The sequence below is a fragment of the Aedes albopictus genome, chromosome 3, assembly GCF_035046485.1.
Source record: "Aedes albopictus strain Foshan chromosome 3, AalbF5, whole genome shotgun sequence".
Classification (NCBI taxonomy): Eukaryota; Metazoa; Arthropoda; class Insecta; order Diptera; family Culicidae; genus Aedes; species Aedes albopictus.
This window is the reverse complement of record NC_085138.1, coordinates 373,416,595-373,437,464: the sequence shown is the minus strand read 5'-3', so window position 1 is coordinate 373,437,464 and position 20,870 is coordinate 373,416,595. Positions and strand designations below refer to the sequence as shown.

Genomic DNA, 20,870 nt, shown 5'->3' with positions numbered 1-20,870 from the left:
TGCCTCTGCGGCGATGTCTTGCCAGATTCCAATCCAGCGTTCATATGTAGATTTCGCCCTTTTGTTGTGTTAGGCCCGATCTCCATTTGCGTTCTCGATTTCCTGTTAATATCGGTTTCTGAGCTCAGTTTTCGAGATCCAGCTGTGAGGCCACCTATTAACCGCAGACATCGGTTGATGAGAACTTGCAGCTTCGGCGTGGTCTCTGCTGATACGCACCACGTCTCGCTGGCGTACAAGAGCACCGATTCCACATTGAAATTGAAGATGCTAGTTTTGGTGCGTTCACTAATCTTATTGGATCTCTGTTGATAATAATTAGACAATAGTCTATTGTATCTTGGTTTAGTCGTCGAAAGCTGTTTGGCTACCAAGAAATTGAAAATGTTCGATCTGTTCTACTGCGTGTCCGGCTACTGTTAAGTTGGAAGAGATGTCCGTGTTGCCATCCAACCAAAGGTTTTGGTCTAGCTAACGTTAATGGTTAGACCCACCACAGAGGAGGGTTAGGCAAGGTCGTTGAGCTCACTTTTCAACATCGTAGTAGGGGCTGTTCATAAACCACGTAGACCAAGCTTGAAAGCTTTAACATCCGCTAGAATATTCGTCTATTGTTTCCACTTGCCAATAACCGCTTCACCCATAACATCATCCCACTGACGCCCCGTCCGCCATAGGTTGAATGAGCATTTTCCCCAAGTGTGACTGTTGTGAGGACCGGATATCGAACTGCCCCATCACGATGTACAACATGATTCGCTTCGTCAGACGATTTTCTTCTTGAAGGACTTTCAAATACCTATTTCGGCTTCGATGCGCTTGCGAAACAGAACACGTCGTGGATTGTATTCCAAACAATTTCCAGCTCTTGTCCAAGCTAAAATGCATCGCTGACTCACCACCTCGCTCTCCAAGCTTTTTCAGGAACTCATCGGAATTACATACCCAGTTTCTGATTCCTCCGGCTCAGATACGGCGAACGATGTGTTCGACTTCCAACATATACTGCTCCCGCAGCAGGTTATGAAACTCCTGATCGCTTCCCGGTGTGGCGGTGTGCAGATTCAAGTATGTCTGCACAGTAGGCCTCCGTTTCTCGGAGCCGTAAATCGTCCAGCCCATCTACGACCTAACGGCGTTCGTTCGGTTTCCCGGCGCGTTACTCCAGCGGCGTGAATACATGCAGGTTGTCCAGCCGATGAGGTTCATTGACACGCCTGACGGCACCCCCGCGAAATGTGAGTATCGCTTCACCTCCTCTGCATACCGAACAACTCAGATGCAACTCAGATACCGTTCGCGTATTGAACAGCGGACACTTCTCCTTCGAGCCATTCGCCGACATGACAATCTCTACGCTCCGAGACTCGTTCTCAAACGTTCTCAACCGCAACGTCTTCAACAGCATCTCCGGCTTTCCGAACAGATTCCGTAGATCGGTAATCACGTCCGGAACTGAGTCTGGTAGAACTAACGTGCTTCTTACACCCTCGAGTGCGTCGCCTTACAAAAAGTCCTGTATCGGCTTCAGATTTTCCAGATTCGAGAATCCGCACGCCGCCGTCGTGTATTCGAAGTTACTAATGAACAGCGGCCAGACTTCCGCTTCTTAGGCGAAACTTCGGAAGATCTTGCGAAACCGCTTTCCGAGCTGCCAACTGCTTTCGGGATATGCGGCCAACACTTGGCCCGGGCCCGTCAGCAACTCTACTACTCCGCAAGATGCTGCGCCGGCTGCTTTCCGCACGAACACCTTAAGGCGACTCCTCGCTTTAACTAGCTTCACTCGTCTCAACTTCCGATTCAGTGATCACTGGCATTTAATTCATTGTTTTTGGCCACGTCTTGACAGCCAGCGAACTTTTTCCGCACCTAGCGGGTCAACTCCTTTCAGATGTGCCCACCGAAAACTAACGGTCGACGGTTTTTCAACTGCCTACTCGTCCAACCACTCCTGTACCTTCTTCCTCGGATGATCTACCAGAGCTCCACCGGCAGCGACCTATTGTTCCTTCATTCAACGCGTTGACTCCATTGACACTGCTGGTAAACTGCCTCCCGATGCATCGTCCTCCTTCAAAAATGGTTGCTCTGCAGTTAGTTGAGCATGTAGCAGCATTCATACTGTTCATGCTGTAACAGCTGCTCCTCCATTTCGCGCTGAACCTGGAGTTCCGGCTCACGCATTCCCCCTTCTTGCTTCAGCTGCTCTTCCTTTCACGCCTTCTGCCGAGCGAATAGCTCTTTCCGCGCCGCCATCTACTTCGCAAAAGTCTTCTTCTTTGTGAGTTGCTCCTCTTCCAACTGCTTCTCAATTCGATCAACGTTAGAGCCAACTCCCTGTTCGGACCCTCCATCGCTTCTTGGGTCGGACTTCTTGACCACTGCCTCTAGAACCTTCAGCTGCTGAACACTACTTGGGACACACTGTGGGCATCGCCAATCACTATTGACAAACCCCTGGGACAACACCAGTGTGAGAAAAATGTGCCCGGTTAGTGTCTGTTGGTCTGGTCCCTTTTCATCTGGGTTCCTCGTTTTGTTATCAAGGCCTTTAGATAAACCATTACAAATTCAAACCATCCATCTAATTTTCAGAATAGTTCAGATGATCCAGGAAGTCTCTATAAAATGTCTATAAAAGTATAACATGATTCGACTGATCTTCTATGACTACCAAAACGCATTATTCTGAGTTTGAAGCATAGTCGATGCTTTGCTACGAGTGTAGATCTGGAGGCCTTAACTATAAAATATTATAAGTGATACTGAAGATATCGGTGATGTACTGGTAGTTTATTTCCAACGACTTGCATTACATGTATGAACTGAGTCATTACTAATGTAAACCGAACATCTCAGCTTCAAAATAGTTTGGATGATCTAGAACATCTCCAAGTTATATGGTATATGGCTAAACTAACCATGTATGTCTACTAAACTACACAATACTAAGTTTTGGATAAGGACGATGCTTTGTTGCGAGTGTAGATGTAAATGAATTTAACACATAATATTAAAGGTGACCACAGATATCCCTGACCAGGGATGCCATATATACAGATTTATCTGTACTATACAAATTTTGAGAATCCATACTGTAGGATCGAGGTCATTCTAGGTATTATAACTAAAACACTTTCTTAAAGTTTTACGCTTTATATTTTCACACCATCAGACACACACTCTCGACGTCTCACACTTTGCTTCGTTCTCCCCGATCTGATTCGTACACACTGTCGATCCATTCATGACAGGGTTGTCCAATCTGATCCGCTTATTCAAAGGGCCAATACACTTCTAGACTCTACATCCCCCCTATACATTAACGACATCAGCTACGATGAATCCAGTTATTTTAAATGATCAGAATCCTGCTGATCGTCAATGTTGAAATGACTCGATGAAGCTCCTCAAAATGTTTCCGTTACAGTGCTCCAGTTCAATTGTTACAGATGAGCTACGCTGTGATGTATAATTTGGTCGGAGTCCGTGGAGTTTCTTCTTCTGTCAGGGTTCGACCCCTTTGCAACAATACCTTCAACAATTTCAAATTCTTCAGGAGCGAATGTTCCACAAACTCAACCAACAGCAATCAACCAACAGCAATCAACCCTTCAGCTCAGATGGTTTTAATTGAAGGAATCTGATTTTTTCTCCTATGTTTCTTCCCCCGGTCGGTTATCATTTACGTCCTCCATTTTTTTGAATACAGATGTTTAGTTCAAATATGGCAGTTTATCACGAATGGGCCAGGAATACAACTCCAGATGTACGGTGCAATGCAGATGTCAGCAGAAAGGATCTATAGACCGAGTCTAAACTGTCAGAATCTGGCTGCAGCTTTACCGTGAGCTTTACCCTAGTAGGATGTTTGGGTCAATACCCAGACAGGTACGCTGAACGTGCACTACGCCATCGTGGTGCGAAAATCCTAACATCTTAAGAGGGTTCAGTATGTTTTAGCTGTTTCGTTCCATTTCTTCATTTCCTTTATCGTAGTTTTGGGTAGATCCTCTAGTCCTTGCAGTATTGTATGTTGCTTTCACAACAAAAAAGCGCCGCCACTTCCAGAGGGAATCCAAAATTATCGCGATGAATCAGGCATCACACCATTCGTGCTTGTGTTGATGAAATCGGAGTAACGTCAGACTCCTGCTTGATGATTGGTTAGCGACGACTCTGGCTATGTTTTCAACAGCGACGGATTCATATTGTCGTATTCGATAAAGTGTAAAATCGACAATGATTCTTTGCTCCTTCGTAAAATGAATTGAGATCTATTATTCGTCTTGAACGTGTATCAAACAAATCTGCAGAATTTCTCGTGCAAAGCCCTCCCATACGTTCGGGCGTAGTCTGCCGTATGATAATAGCTTCAACCAAGATGATGATAATAATTCCATTACATTTACTGCAATATAAATTTAGTTCCATTCTGCATTCAATCTGCTTCTTTCAACGACACTGAAGACTCCAAAATTTAGAACAAACGTAATTTTCATGCATTTTTTTCCCATGCATCCGATTGATTGTCGACATATGGACTCATTGTCTTAACCTACTCTTCATGTAGCTATGCATTGATGCGATCGATGTTCCAGTTTTATGTCTCATAAATTCCGTACCGTTTAAATTACGTTGCCTTGTGTATGAGTCTAGTAAGAACAATAAACTGCATGTCATGTGTACATCCCACTACGGCCTCATCACCATCATTTGGTGTTGTTTCGTTCGACTTGGTTGGTTAGAATTGTAGACATGACTGCTTGCAGATACAGTTCATTTTTTTTCCTTGGTCACTTGGAATAGTTTCAGAAGGGTCTGTTTTATAGAGAACGCCTGGCATAACCTTTCCAACACTGCACACAATGACAGAAAACTTATAACGTAAAATCTTAAAAATTCCCTAAAATTCTTTAAACATTCAACATTATTGACGAACTTTTCCAAAATTCGCAAAACGACAAATTAAGTAATACAGAAAAAACCTTCATATCGTGTTCATTTTGAGTTCTGCCATCATCGAAGTCCATGTCTGTATTCTACACATAACCTTCTGCACCGATTCCCTAGAACATTTCTTGTACAACATAATCAGCACTCATTAATTACACATTGATAAACAGCTTTATTTAGTTCTGCCTATACCTACACTATCTGTGACTGTGCTTCTCTGTGATTTTTTTTTAATATTCTTGAATGATGAAAAGATTCTGACCAGGGCACTTTTTCCTTCCAAGCTTAAATCCATTTTCTTATTCTTCTTTGGCATGTAAATACTCTTTGCCCAAGAAAGTCTAGGAAACCCTTACTACGAAACATTCCTTAATCGACCGAAAAACCAACTCGTCAGTCTCAGTATGGTTCCACCGAACACCGTCACCGAACTTCGCGTCAGCAATATGGGTCCTATTGTAGTAATTTCGCGAATTAATAAACGCTGAACTATTTCATGTAAATAATATCTTTGATATGCTTCACGACGGAACGTATTTAATCACAATACCAATGTAATGTGGATGATCCGTAACTTGAACTTCTCTTCACTTCTTGCATAACCCTAATGGAAACTACGTTTCTAGTGCACAGGCATTTCTCTGTTGGTAGAAAACCACCTCTTTTGTGAAACATTACCATTTTAAAATGGGTACATAATCATAGATAGACAACTATTCATAGTATTATAACGTTGAACTCATATTTTTTCGTTTTGATACTCAGCTATTCTTGTTCAATACTTCATTGATTTATATTTAGGGTTAATCTAGCTACTCTCCTCGTTTGGCTACAACTTGGCTTTCACAAAACAATAAAAATTAGTTACTTTCAAAATCACTCAATTCAAAATAGTGTTTTGGTACAAAACCAAAGTCCATTACGACACAAAATTCACCTTCCTTTTTGGGTAAAGCAAACCAATTAGGTACAATATAATCTATTTTGGTACAAGAACCATTTTAATTTTGATTGAGAAACAAATTACATTTCTTTCCAAACACTCTGAAAAACGGTCTGACAGTTTTCTGTATTGTTTTCTTTACTTTTTTAAAGACTCTACACCGTCTTCAACCAGAGGTTGTACAGACTGAACAAGCACTAACATATGACAACGGAAAACACACATAACACCCAGTGGCCCAGTGGAGTATTTTCCGTTTGACGAAAAGTTTTCCCCAACTGGAGCGGGAATCGAACCCACACTCCGAGGCTTACGAAACGTCTAGATGACTGACGCCTCTAGCCGCACTGCCACGAAGCCCGCTGATGCAAACCCAACTTTCGTTCAGTACAAAATTATAGTACGATTCGTCACATCCCATGGTTACAAACCAATTTCTTTTATGATACGAAACTATTTCACATTTAGTACAAAACCATTTCACATATGGTACAGAAGCATTTCTCTTTTGGAACAAAACCATTTCACATATGGTACAAAACCATTTCCCTTTGGTACAAAACAATTTCGTTCATGGTACAAAACCATTTTTACTTTTGATACAAAACAATTTCTTTGGTGGTACAAAATCACTTAAATATGGTACAAAACCATTTCAAATTTGGTACATAACTATTTCTCTTTTAAACAAAACTATTTTACAATTGGTACAAAACCATTTCTCTTATGATAGAAAACTATTTCATATTTGGTACAAAACCATTTCTGTTTTGGTACAAAACCATTTCACTGTTGGTACAAAACCATTTCACTGTTGGTACGAAACCATTTCTCTTTTGGTACAAAACCACTTAAATATGGTACAAAACCATTTCAAATTTGGTACGTAACTATTTCTCTTTTAAACAAAACTATTTTACAATTGGTACAAAACCATTTATTTCTCTTATGATAGAAAACTATTTCATATTTGGTACAAAACCATTTCTCTTTTGGTACAAAACCATTTCACTGTTGGTACAAAACCATTTCACATTTGGTACAAAACCATTTCTCTTTTGGTACAAAACCATTTCACTGTTGGTACAAAACCATTTCTCTTATGGTACAAAACCTTTTTATCTTTTGGTACAAAACCAATTCGCTTTTCAAATAATTTATTTTGTGATTAAAACAAAACAATTCACTTTTGATACAAAACTATTTCACATCTGGTACAAAACCACTTCTCTCTTCGTGCAAACCGTGCAAAACCAATTCGCATTTGAAGCAACACCATTTATGTTATGGTTTAAAAACCATTTTTCTTTCGGTATAAACTATTTTACATTGGTAAACCCAATTCTCCTTTAGTACAAAACCGCATCTCTCATGGTACGAAATCATTACACCTTTGATACAAAACCATTACATGTTTGATACAAAACTGTTTCACATTTGGTACGAAACCATTTCTTTTGTGGTACAATACAATTTTATTCATGGTACCAAACCATTTCGCATTGAGTGCAAAACTATTTCTCTATTGGTATAAAACCACCTCACATTTAGTCGAAAAACGTCTGTTTTGTAAACAATATCCCGTTTGGTACAACACCATTTCACTTCTGGTACTAAACCATTTTACCAAGATGCATACGCATTTTAATGACTTTGACTTTATATGGTAGATAATCATTTTGTATTGCCTTACAGTAAGCAGATATATAATCTTTTACAGCAATTGTTACTTCAATCGACATTAACTTCAAGCGTTTGTTCAACCCAACCATCCTATTTACCACAATTCACAAAAAAATATCATCGAAATAAGCCAATAATTTGACTCAAAAATAACACCTGCTCCACTGTGATTCTTGTCTTTTCCACTTCGCACCCAGAGAAAGAGCAAGTCTTGCAACAGGCCTTGACGGCGCCGCAGTGCTGCCGCCTGGCGGCTGTAGTATGGCAACCGTGAGAAAAAACGAGACAAAACACATTTGTTTATACAGTAGACGTTCGCTCGGTGCAAACGGTTTAACTGCAATGCTTTTTAACTGCAAGTCCGCTAAGTGCAACAATTTTGCAGTTATCGCACCGCTATCTGTCAAAAACGAAACGTCAACAGAGTTGCGATGTTTTTCGGATGCACTACAGCTGCATTGCGATGTTTCTGAGTGCATTCTGGCTGCGTCCAACAGCATTTGACATCTGTTTGACGGCTGTCAGTCGTTGCAGTTAGCGAATTTCATTCGGTAACTGAAACGTAAACATGTTGCACTTATCGAACGTCTACTGTACTTCTTCACGCACACGATGATAGATACAAATGGGATTTCCCATTGGAGTGAGTGCATTTTTGCTGCCGTCAGAGCCAATTCGAGCAAACTACGCCTACCGACTATCGAGCAGGCCGACCCAAAACAAAACAGTGGCCATGCCAGACGGCAACAAAACAAACTCAACCACGCACCAGAGGAAGAGCCAACCGACATCAACACACTCACAAAGATTTGCATCTCCTGCAGCTTGCATCATCCTGCCACCTACATCAACAACGTCGGGACAAAACTCAATCAGCGCAACCGGGAAGGACGCTCCCTCGTGCGCTCCTCACTCCCCTCCCATCTCACAAAAAATGTCTCTCTTTTGAGGTACTCACCGCACCAGCAACCACCAGCGCTCCCGGGGGGTCGGTCAAAATGCTGACAATCGGCCGAATTCGAAGCTGTTTCACAATTCATCACTTTCGGCATTCGAAGCACTTTTTCTTCACTACTCACTGTGTTTATTTGTCCTCGTCGCCAAAATGTAGGATCGAGGTCATTCTAGGTATTATAACTAAAACACTTTCTTAAAGTTTTACGCTTTATATTTTCACACCATCAGACACACACTCTCGACGTCTCACACTTTGCTTCGTTCTCCCCGATCTGATTCGTACACACTGTCGATCCATTCATGACAGGGTTGTCCAATCTGATCCGCTTATTCAAAGGGCCAATACACTTCTAGACTCTACACATACAGACTTCGTTTTATATGAAAACAAATTTTTAAGCTAGAAGGGTCATTTTATTTTTGTATGAGATACAGATTTTCACCAATATTTTGTGAGGGATACAGATTTTTGAAAATATCGATACAGATTTTTCACAAAATCATCTGGCATCCCTGTCCCTGACACTCTGGAAAACTCACATGGCTTGTATTGCATGTATGACTCAAATGGATAAACTCAGATAATTGTGCATCTCTATTGATAGACCATTCCTATTTAAAACCATGTATCTCAACTTCAGAATAGTTTGGATGATCCAGGATGTCGGATTCAACTGATATTATATGACTACTAAAACGCACTATACTAAGTTTGAAATGTAATCGGTGGATTGTTACGAGTGTAGAAATGAAATCCTTAACTCCAAAATGATTTGGATGGCCTAAAAAGTCGTCATTGATGTGCAGTCAATCTCGCATACTCTAGTTTACAAGTATGGATCTAATGAAATTAGTTCTGACATGCATACATTAGTATCCTATTACAAGTAAAGGCCATACAATCAAAACTCCGGAGCATTTTATGTTGCCTAGAACATTACCAGGTCATGACCACCGTCATTTCATGTTTTAAAATATATCTTTGAATGTAATGAATAAAGTTCAAGTTAAAGCAGAAAACAAAATTATTTGTTTCAGTAGACTAAGTTCAAAACTTCTGGATGTTTTGGATAACCTGGAGATATATGTTACAGCTGTAAAAGGACATAAATGATTTCTACCTAACAGCTACAACCCAAACAAGGAGATTTGGGCAATTTTCATTAAAGACCTGTCCATAAACTACGTAGACAGTTAGGGAGGGGGGGGGGGTGTGGTGGGGGGAGGGTTTCTGGTCAAAGTCTACGCTCCATACAAATGTCAAAAATTTTGTAAGGACAGAACTCTACGAGGGGCAGGGGGTCTGAGATGGCCTAGAAAAAGTCTACGTAGTTTATGGACAGCGCCTAAAATATATCACATTTACATAGAAATACACAGTCCCATGTGAATAGGAAACCCAGCAAACATGGGACTGTTATGCGAATAGGGGCAGTAATTCCCGTGATAAAACCGTTTTGATTTTGAAAATCCACCCACTAGGTCAAAAGGTATGAGTAAAAGTATGAAAAAAGATTGTCCACATCCTTTAAGGGTTAAATGTGCTATTTTATGTCATGTTCCAAAGTTTAATGTACATTTATAGTGCTCTGGAGTAAAAAGGCACCATGAGATCTCAACAATCTTATTTTTGATGACCTAATATCAGGTCATTTCGGGAAAAAATCAACTATAAATTAAATGCATCGTTTCCTAGTAGGGACATCAAAATGTTGACTGATGGACCAACAACAATTATGAAACTTAGTCAACCTGTCATCGGAAATTGATATCCATCAGGGTAACAGGGCGAAATGTATGTTCTGTGTTGTACCCATGTGATGTCCTCGTTTATTACGCATTTGTAAGGTTCCACTATATGTTCTATTTTAATATGCGTGGGTAGAGCTTCATTAGTTTTCCGTAATACAGCCTAATTAGTTTCGTCGGAAAACCATGCCATTACCCGCTATAGTTTATTTCTTTTGATTGAATTGTACGCTGCTTCTTCTTAATCATGTGGGGCCGTGGGCCCGCAAGTTGTATTCCCGGATTTTTTCTAGGATCATCCGCAAAGTAAACATCTGGTCCGTCGTTGATCGGCGCTCACAAATCTGCACGAGACTCTTTGATTTCTAGGGACTCCTAGCGTTAAACTGGAGAAACCGTTGGAAAACAAATTGATAACTGCTTACCTTCCTCAAGCATTAAATTAGACGTCATGCCTTGCCTACATTTCTATTGTAGAACCGCACAAACAAATTTATCCAAATGGGTTAGCCTTCGGTCTGCCTTTCTAATCATCTTCATTAATTTGGCGCCTATCTCTTCTTCTCTGTTTTCTTCTCCTTCTTGCCCTTGCCAAATTAAATATTTCTCATTTAAGGCTGATTAAGTTGTCTGCACCGAAGTGTTCAAAATCGAATTCCTCGCACGTACCTAGTTGGATAGCGCAGTAAATAAATCATCGACCAATTATGAACTTTAATTGGTGCTGAAAGAGAATCGGGCTGACCACAAAAAAGATACCTCATTTCTTATTACGGACGGCGATGGTGGTTCGAACGGTGGCACGAAAACATGAATGAACGGGCGAAGTGCGTACGTACATCGTACTTGAATCTTCCACCAAATTTTCTATGAAGAAAGCGCACAGCGAAATAAATCGGCGATTAGTCGCGGTTATCAGCCGGGATTCTGCTCTCACGCGCGCGATGAGGTTATTTTTAAATTAGTTAATTAACATTCGAACGAGCCTGCCGTGTGGCTGCGTTCATTCCAGCTATTGCGAAGAGTTCAGGGAGTTGTGGGTAAGATGCCCACTAGATATATTTTGGATATACATATTCGAACTAGCAGGTCATTATAGTTTTGACATAAAATAGAAAAAAAATCGTATTGTTTATAATGTTTGATTTTTATAGATTTTGGGTTTTATGAGGCTTTTTAAAACTAAAATCATCTAAACTTTGACCGCGAGTGTTTTAGCTCCAATAACCCTACCCAAACGAGCCGTCCATTTTTGACCATCCGCCACGACTAGGCGGATGGAATCACACGGTGAGAGTGCGGACGATTGTTGCCTAGTTAATTAAAGATGATGAGTCTTAGAGAGGCAGCTTCTCTAAATAGGAACGCACCGCCGAGAGAGAACCAATCGGTGAAATAATAAAAAGAATAGAAACGAACGGTGAAACACATCCAGAAGCAATCCCCTCGGTAGAAAAGAAAATTTGCACCCCTTTTTGCCATCAGAGCCGAAGCAAAATTCAAAACGAATCCAATTACATCCGCGCACTCGATCCCTTTCGGGATGTGTGGTGCTCCTTCTTCTAACGAGTGTGAGGTAAAACAAGGCGCGATTTCGCCAAGCAGTTTCAGACCGGCACCAAGACCAGTTGACAACTGGTGGTGTCCTTTTGTCTTGGTGATCGCAACGGAAGTTGAGAAACAATGAAAAAACTTTGATTCATTCAACTAAAAGTGATATAAGTTTTGATAAAACAAAAAAAAACATAAATAAAACACAATGTTCAAACTACCGTAAGGACATTTGTAGGGTTCTAGTTGCATAACAACCTAATTTCGACTAAATTTACAAGTTCCATCTATTGCATATTTTCTTTTTTCAATTCACCAGAGTAGACAAAACTCAACGTCACTGATAACAAGTTTAAGAATTCTAAGGAGCCAAAGTTGAGCGATTTCTGATGATGATGATGATGATGATTATTCTACCATCTATTGTAACAAGGCAGCTGCCTATAGCACTGGTATAATCTGCAAATCGATTTGATCAAGATTGTACCACTGTCCACACTCAGTCATTCCCCTGTATGAAGGGCCAAAAATGGAAGCGAGGACCCACAAGCAGAGACACTTGCACGAAACCCGCTATAAGGGAAAAGAATCTCCTCCCAGAAGAAAGTTCATGTAATCAAGCCCTCGGTTAACAAAATATACCCAATAGATGGGGTCGAAGAGCCCGCCCTCAATTCACGAGATGTTAGCAACAAGAAGGAGGCAGTTCCAAGCAAGGAGCCAAAGTAACTTTGGCAAAGTTGAGCGATTTCTATGGAGAAACTCATTTTTTGTGGTTCTTTCTGAAAGGATTATAGATTCATAATAAACCGCCCTGTGAACAACTAGTGGAAATTCAAACGTGACATAATGCCCTTTCGGTACAACTTATAAGAATGATTCTTTGAACTCGTTACCCTTCTGTAGGAGACACGCATAGAGGACCTAGGTAGGAAAGGAAACTCAATGATTTCTTACTAATTTTCCATTTCGCGAATTTTATCATTTCTTTTCTTGATCTTCAAAACTTATTCTCCCTACTTCATATGCAGGCAGACAAGGTCGCTCATTAAGAAGAATACGCAAAAGGAAGGAACGCATATTCTTTACTAGCCTTAGCCTTACTAATTTGCATACATATGAATGTTCCGGCGAGGATTAAGCAGACATAAAAATCTTATCTTGGCGTCGTTAGATATGAGATACAGGTACTCTTCGATATAACGTACAAAAAAATTCTCTTTGTACGTTATATCTAAGTGTACGTCATATCGAAGCAGAGAAAATTTTTATATTTTTCATGTTAGTCTTGATGAATTCGACGTGAAATTAACCTCAAATGATGATCTTGATGGATTCGACGTGAAATTAACCTCAAATCATGATTTCGGTGAAATTCAAAAAAAAGCTAATAATGAAAAACATGAGTATTCACGAAAAAGTCATTTCGTTTTTCATGCTTCGATATAACGCACACAAAAATTTTCCCCAATTTGCGCTAATTCTGGGTAAAAAGGCTAATGCTGCAACAAAACATTGATTTTAGTGATTTCTTGGTTTATCTGGGAGTTATTACTAGAAAAAATGAAATTTTTCAATGCTGTACGTTATATCGAGGGTACGTTATATCGAAGAGTACCTGTATACATATTTAGTTGAATTTGAACACGAAACGAGGAAACAACACAACGCGAGTACCTGCATGTGCTCAAACGTCATTTTGGAACAAAAGCAGGAAAATTCGAAAAAAAGTTTCAGACAGGAGTAAATGAATAACAAAGGTTTCCTCTTGTACTAATCATATCCTCTAAGCAATGGAACTGATTTTTAGGACAAAAAACTGGTATCGTAAATACCTCTTAGCAGTGCTTGAAATTCAGTGAATATGAATGGTACGATCAGTCATCAGCGCCAACCACCCCTACGAACGAACACGCACAGGGAGCAAAGAGAAACCGAACCAATCGCGACCACTATTCCTCATCGGTCGGTTGGCTGGTGAAGCATATCGACTGGTAACGATTATTTCTCACTTGCTGTGGTGAGGCTGAAGATGCGTAAATGATTCAGTGGGTTTATGTTTTGCTCAAAATTTGTAAAAACAATCAATTTGTCCATAAGAGAATGATGGACGTGACTATTATAATCGATTTAATTCGAGTTTATGTCATTTGCACTGCAATAACGAGATAAAAATCAAGTATATTCATTGTCGTATACACCGGCGAAGAGAGAGATTCAGAGAGCCGCACGGCGCTGAATCGTCGTCCCTCACTCTCACTCATATTTTTTATTGCTCCCGCTCCCACTTGCTTCTGAAGCATGTTAGCCAATGAAGGCATATTGCTACCGCTTTGGGTTGAAAAGCGCCAGTCAAAGAAGAGCAAATTTTGATTCGTCTGCGGTAAAACGCTTCAATTTTCAAGCGCTGCCTCTTAGGGACCACTCATAAGCGACGTAGCATTTTAGGGTCGAATCTCTGGATGAGTTCCTAAAAACCTCTGGCACTCGCGCGCCACGCTAATGCTGAGTAGGGGGAGTGGGGGTAAGACGGACCAGTGACTGTTCTGCCAGCGGATAGCTGAAATTTGGTTTTTTTTGCGATTAACTCTATCTTCTTATCAGTTGATGATTATTGAACTACTCAATAAGAGAATACATATGTCAAAAGTGCTAAAAAAACAAACATTTACCTGTCTACACGCTTTTGTGATGGGATCTAACTTTGGGGCGACAATAAATAAGCACGGGTTCGATTCCCGCCGCAGCTGTCAGGAAAAGTTTTCGGCTGTGCCACTGGGCGTTGCATGCTAGTCCGTTGTCTAATGCCGTTTTTCTTTTTGATCCAGTTCCAACCTGGGTTGGAACTGGATGAGATCACAGTTTGAACCCCAACCCGACTTCGGTTTCGCTTGTACTAAAGTTTGTTTGACGTTGTTTGTTTACACATTTTCCGCCAATCCAGTTCCAACCCAGGTTAAAAAAGAAAAACGGCATAATGTCGTGCTTCCTTCAAAGAGCGAATAGCCCACTGGAAGTACTAAACGTGTCCGTGTCAATTCTCATTGAATTTTGTACACATGTAGGTACCATTAGTACTACTTGTGTACGAAAAGCCAAGTCAATAGTAAGCAAGCAGCTGCCTTTTTGCTAAAGTACCGATAGAGGCGCTTTTCTGATAAATGCGGTAAACGTGATAACAGTGTAAATCATGAGCGATAGTTCCGCTACGGATTCCTAGATGGCGCTAGTGTTCCACGTGTTTTTCACATATACAGCGGCGCCGCCTGGCACCTATCCACTCGAAACATCATGCGCAACACGGGTGGAAAATGCCAGTCAGGAAAAAAGAAGTAAACAACTTGAAATTTGTATGATGATGTAATCAATTCTCTGTTACTGCAATGAATCCAGAAGAAACGCGTAGGGATAATGATTTTGTTTCTAATTTGCAACTTTTTGCCCCAAGGCACAGATCGCTGCGATGCGGAACAAGTGGAAGCCAGTGATTTGTTCATACAAGAAAAATGATTTTACTTTTAATGTGGTGGCGCCATCTCTGAGAAAAATAAGCTTTGATTTCTTACTATTGGTTCAAAATTGACTAAGATACAGCAAAAAAAAAACGACAAAAAAAGAATCGGGTGTATAAGAGTTTGGACAAAGCATTCAAAACGTAGAGTACTTCATTCAGGAAGTACACTGAGTACTTTAACGCTTTAATGGCAAGCAATCAGCTGCGTTTTTGCTAGAGTTCCGGTAAAGGCGCTTTTCTGATAAATGCGGTAAACATGATAACAGTGTAAACAAGCAGAAAAGTTTACGCTACGGAATCATAGATGGCGCTCGTGTTCCACGTGTTTTCCACATATACAGCGGCGCCGCCTGCACCTATCCACTCGGAAACATCATGCGCAGCACGGGTGGAACATGCCAGTCAGAAAAAAAGAAGTAAACAGCTTGAAATTTGTATGGTGGCGTAATAAATTCTCTGTTACTGTAATGAATCCAGAAGAAACGCATAGATATAATGATTTTGTTTCTAATTTGCAACTTTTTGCCCCAGGGTACAAATCGTTGTGATGCGGAACAAGTGCAAGCCAGCGATTTGTCCATACAAGAAAAATGATTACTTTTATTGTGGTGGCGCCATCTCTGAGAAAAACAAGCTTTGATTTCTTACTATTAACCGGACTGCATCCAGAGAACTCAGACCACCAGGGTGCAATGACGTCACGTTTTCGATTCCCGCATCTTGTACCAATATTTAGGGAACTCAAATGCATTGTCAATGGGGGAATCCAATTGATGTTGGCTGCAAACAATCCTATTGGGTGGGAATAGGGATGTCATATGCGTGGCTTGGACTGTCGGTAAAAATGAAGTAGTGCTCAGCAGGTATAATATATAGCCGCTAGCTCAGCAACGCATACATAACAGCGCTTTTGAAGCATGAAGGTGACACTAAAAAATACGTTGAAACCAGTTGAATCATCGGTTTTTGAACTATTTGTGAAGAATGTTCTATCCCCGCTAATATTATTATTATTATTAATATTTATTAAAGACACTTTACCACTTATGTGGCATTCGTGTCTCCCCGCTAATATGGACGAGCTTACTTGCAAAAAATTGTGGAAAACACACGAAATGAAAAGATGCTGGTATTCCGGTGATGTTTTATGGCTCGGTCAAAATCTTCTCTCGATGTCCCAAAAAGTTCTCATCGAAGTCTACCCGGGTAGAGGCAAAGAACAAACCAAGGACAAAAAAAAACAAATTTTGCCATCATATCACATTTTATCATTCTTATGTTATTTATGGATAACACTAAATAGCTCCCTAAGAACAAAAAATATTATCATTGCAAAATTTGTTATTTTTGAGTTATTATTGAATAACAATAAAGAACTGAATAATAACAAAATATGCAATCATAGCAAAATAAGTTATTCTAAGAATCCTTAGTAAATAACATCCTAATTGCATATTTTTCAATGGTAACTTGTTTTGTTATTGATGAGTTATTTAGTATTTATTTTATTTGTTATTGGTTTGTTAGGAATAAGAGTTAAAAGAACAAAAAATAACTCACTTTGTTCTAGAATAAGTAATAACTTATTTTGTTATAATAAGATCAAACCAAAGACAAAACATTTCAGAACTAACAATACAGTTTTTTTTCCAATCTTTAGAACAAAATTTACAATTATGATGATCTTATTTGAAATAATTGTGTTCTTATTTTGTTCTCAATAACTCGATATTAACTTATTCAGTTATTCTTTATTTTGAAATATTTTACCCTTGGTTTGTTCTTATAAGGACAAAATTAGTTATTATTGAGTTATTTTCCGGTACAAAGCCAATTATTATTTTTGTTCTTTTAGCTCTTATTCCCAACAAACCAATAACAAATTTTGCCATTCAGCTATTCATTTTAATGGCAAAATTTGATCTTCGTTAGTTATTTTCTTCTACCCGGAATGACCGAAACGATGTAGATACTGCCGGAAGCAATCATGGCTTGAAAGGACCTGAATCAGTCCACGCCTCCACAACTATGATCGAGTGGGCAGCAGTCAATTCCACTTCTTAGATCGATTCACCGTAGACATCAAGCGTAATGTCGTTAGCTGAGCCGACAAATGCCACTCCATAACACCGGACTCAGGATGGAACTTTGCGGGACTCCTGAGGTTATGTGAAAGCACTTCCGAGTTCCGACGTAAACTAGTACTTGATTCAGGAAGTAACTTCAGAGAATATTGTACAGGTACCCGGGTATTTCCAGACGCAGAGGCGCATCGACAATAACCGCCCAACTAGTGCTATGCTAAGGCGACTACGAAGTTTACGCTGACCAAAGTCTACGCTCCATACAAATTTTAAACTTTTTGTATGGACGAAAGTCCACGAGGGTGGTGGGGGGTCTGAGATGGCAAAAATCTGGTCTACGTGATTTATGGACAGCCCCTTAGCGTCTGACACAGGTATCTGTACCAAGGTCACTTGTGTCCCTACCGGACCCTTCCGTAGCCTATAGGCTGCGGTGGCCATCTGTACCTCGTACTGTTGCTGCAGTGACATGACGAGCTCTTCCGAGTTAGTGATCTTGACTAGGTTTTTAACCATAAGAATCGCCACCGCTGTAAGAGCCCTGGTCTCAATGCCATCACCAAGGATCTCTTCGGCCAGACATTTGTAGACGATGTCCTTGCATTCCTTATTAGGCTTGAGATCGAGAATCATTTCACTTGCACGAGTACATTGGCTCCCAGATCCACAAGCTTGACGTCGCTCCTTATCGCCTTCAAGACTTCCGAATACTTGGACTATTCAGTAATGGTGACGAGCGCGTCACCCTTCTCGCGTTTGGCACCTGCCCTCCTGGTGTCCCTATGCTAATAGGCCTGTTGTCCCTACGCTCCTTTATTCTTCCGCTCTACTTTGGTCCAGGGTATGTCCTCCCCCTGACCAGCCCTATTTGGAGGTTGTTGAGGACCATAATGGACGAATTATCCTTAAAAAGATACAATTGACGCAAAAAGATGGGTTTTAGAAATCAGCTACTTCAATATAGAGGTCGCCCAAAGCTGAATCGTATGTACAGATGCCGGAAACCGTGTACATTGGGACCCCTTAGATTGTTCCTGGTGTGGATGAATTCTGGTTGGCGTAAATTTTAGCGATTTTCATTGAAGAAAACTTGGCAGAAGTCCCGAATCGATAAGTAGAAGATTTTCTGCGATTCCTCATAAAACCTGTGAGAGAAGGTACTTTTATCAATTTCACAGATTCTCACAGAAAATTCTCAAAACATATTTCTCAGAAACTGAAACTTTATAGGATATTCTAAACTTAAGTTCAGTTACGTGTTCAAAAGTTATCGCATAAGAAACTTCTTGAGCGATTCTTGGCAGAAACTTTCTACGGTGACTGCCATTTGAGCTGTCATTCCTTCGCTACTACGTACTGCGATTGAAGAAAAAACGATTTCTTGATGGATTCAGGCAAGGAATTTCCCATGCATCAAAATAGGCTGAGAAATTCCTTCTGATCTGCAAACAGCTCTTGAACATGTAAATTTCCAGCAAAACACGTAAATTTCAAAAAAAGCATCCAAACTCCAAACACATTAGAATGTTATCCGAAAGAGATTCGGATACAACTCTCAAAAAATAATGTAATGTTAGAAGTACACTTTTATTGAAAAAAAAAACTACACAAGAGCCCTGGATAAAAATCTCTTTAAGACCATACTAGTAAAAAGAGCAAAAATCTTTGTCAAATTACAAAAAACATTTGATTTTACGTTAACAGTTTCAAGACTTTCCAATATGTTCTTCATGAATATCCCTTCAGATACACACATGCCGTCTCACATGTGTGACATCACGAAGAAATATTCATCGGGGGTGACAATATTCACAGCGACCAACGGCGTCGTTTACACCACAAAGAGGTAAAAGGACAATTTCGAGAGCACCTTACTCTCGTTTCGCCGGTTGACTTCGACCAAGCTTCCGTTCCTTATCCTCGTGAAGAATCCGGCTTGAAAAAAAAACTCACCCCAACTGAAAAATTGGCCGAAACAGCAGAGAAGGGGTGACAAATCTTTACCACTCTGCCTGCAACCTCGCGGAGCGTTCGCGCTCGTGCGGGTGCAAATATATGTACATTTTTTCCCTAAAAAATGCGAAATGAAAATTGTAATAAAATCCGTTTGCCGGGAGCTAGCCATTAGGTCCGGAGTGAAGGGGGCACTCAGACACGCGCAGAAATTTCACTGAAAACTTAAAAAAAAAGAAACGTTACTCGATTCTTCACACCCTTCGGCGCGTTAAGGATATTCTCGGCTTGCTCTTTCGTTTCCACGGATGGGACGACGGTAACTAGGGTACGGTAACCATACGTGAACTGGGAGTCACGGAAACAGTTTAAAAAAAACATTGCATTTTCACGGATGTCGTAGGCATGTTGTTATAGCGTATTAGAGCCAGTTGTTTTATATAAACCCTAATTGTTTTACTAAAATAAATAATAAAATACTAAAAATTTAAAAAACACAACAGTAGTACAAAAGTAGTATGGAACGAGCTCACCTATAACCTCAGGTGGCTCAAATCCCATTGCTTCAACCACATCAAACGATGGTAACCCTAGCCGCCTAGAACGTCATCGTCCTGTCGGTCGTTAGTGTGCAAATTTCGAAGTGTATATGCAAAATCACCGGAAAGACAGAGAATCATTCCAGCGAACGAACGTCGTTGTCGTCGCGTCTTTTTACTGCGCAAACGCGTGTCTTTAGCCCGAATCGGGTTCGCGATTTTTTTTTCTTTTTTTGCATACATTTTGAAGGTATTTTAATTACTTCTGTCAAAGGCTAAATTACTTTCTGGGCAGCAGCAGCAGCAGGCCGCGTCTGGCTTGAACACCGGTCGTCTTTAAGTCGATTTAGAACGTGGACGTACATCTCGGTAGGCTTTGATCTTAGCAATCGTGTTGCGGAGTTGTGAATTGTATGTGATAATTATAAATCGCGCCGGGTATTTGCGGAAGTTAGTAAAAAAGTGACGCGAAAAAGGTGCGAAAATTTGGCACGGCGTGCTTTGGCGTTTTTTTTTTTTACAGCGAGGGATGAAGCCACCCACCGGAGAAAGATGTGAGTGTGATAGCTAGGAAAGAAATGTGGAATCTACTTGGTGAACGATAGAAAGAGTGCGAGCAATATGCTGTTAGGATCTTTGACGCTGTGCATACTAACCAAGATGAAGGAAGCTGAATTTTCCATTTTTCAAATTAATCCGCGATGGATGATGGGGCCGACAATTATGGCGAAGCATTAAAAGCCGACCACTGTTTAACGGAATCGAAATAATTAATGATGTGTCGAAAAATTTACATAAATTTGCGTTAATGATTGACAAAAGCTTTTGAACCGTGTGCTGGATGTGTAGGAAACCATCCCAAAACTCAATCAGCTTTTCGAGTTAATCTCTTCTGATGACCATCTCTGTGGTCTGTGGAATGATGAAGGAAGGAAGAC

The 20,870-nt window shown here is 40.4% G+C and overlaps 2 protein-coding genes across 5 annotated transcripts in view; both read left to right on the top strand.

The window, feature by feature from the left end:
• Positions 1 to 20,870, top strand: part of LOC109397131 (NADH dehydrogenase [ubiquinone] 1 alpha subcomplex subunit 9, mitochondrial) — a 440,561-nt gene that overhangs the window by 346,067 nt on the left and 73,624 nt on the right. The gene's annotated exons all lie outside the window — the stretch shown is intronic.
• Positions 1 to 20,870, top strand: part of LOC109409838 (uncharacterized) — a 110,798-nt gene that overhangs the window by 43,250 nt on the left and 46,678 nt on the right. The window contains exon 1 of one of the 4 annotated variants that reach the window (XM_019683320.3): positions 19,855 to 20,486. The exons of the other annotated variants lie outside the window; for them this stretch is intronic. The gene's annotated coding sequence lies outside the window, so the exon portion shown is untranslated. Of the gene's footprint in view, positions 1 to 19,854; positions 20,487 to 20,870 lie in introns of those variants that run through there. 4 annotated transcript variants of the gene reach the window in all.